The sequence below is a fragment of the Trypanosoma cruzi genome (assembly GCF_000209065.1).
Source record: "Trypanosoma cruzi strain CL Brener chromosome Unknown tcruzi_1047053413439, whole genome shotgun sequence".
Taxonomy (NCBI): domain Eukaryota; phylum Euglenozoa; class Kinetoplastea; order Trypanosomatida; family Trypanosomatidae; genus Trypanosoma; species Trypanosoma cruzi.
Window position 1 is genome coordinate 544 of NW_904365.1, and position 415 is coordinate 958.

Sequence of the window (415 nt, forward strand, 5' to 3'; positions counted from 1 at the left end):
CACACTGTACGTGTAAGCATATATATGTGTATAATATATATTATACACATATATATATATACTTGCACGTTACACAGTGTGTTGTGTAGAAAAATGTAATTGCGGCTTGACTTCGTGTGTGCACATATTATAATATGCGTATTTCGTCGTGTGGTTTATATTTAATATATATATATTATTATATATTCCGCACGCTTTGCGTGTGTTTTTTTGTGCCGCGTTGTAAAGCACGGCCCAAACAACGTGTCGCGATGGATGACTTGGCTTCCTATTTCGTTGAAGAACGCAGCAAAGTGCGATATGTGGTATCAATTGCAGAATCATTCAATTACCGAATCTTTGAACGCAAACGGCGCATGGGAGAAGCTCCTCAGAGTCATCCCCGTGCATGCCATATTTCTCAGTGTCGAACAAA

The 415-nt window shown here is 38.8% G+C and overlaps 1 non-coding gene across 1 annotated transcript, besides 2 other annotated features; it reads left to right on the plus strand.

The window, feature by feature from the left end:
• The first annotated feature begins 18 nt into the window (after nucleotides 1-18).
• Nucleotides 19-61: a microsatellite.
• A 93-nt stretch (nucleotides 62-154) lies between these two features.
• Nucleotides 155-187: a sequence feature (AT_rich).
• Nucleotides 188-240: 53 nt separating this feature from the next.
• Tc00.1047053413439.10 lies at nucleotides 241-412 on the plus strand. The gene has a single exon (XR_008254078.1). It is a non-coding gene; the product is annotated as a 5.8S ribosomal RNA (M3) (ribosomal RNA).
• The last annotated feature ends 3 nt before the right edge of the window (nucleotides 413-415 follow it).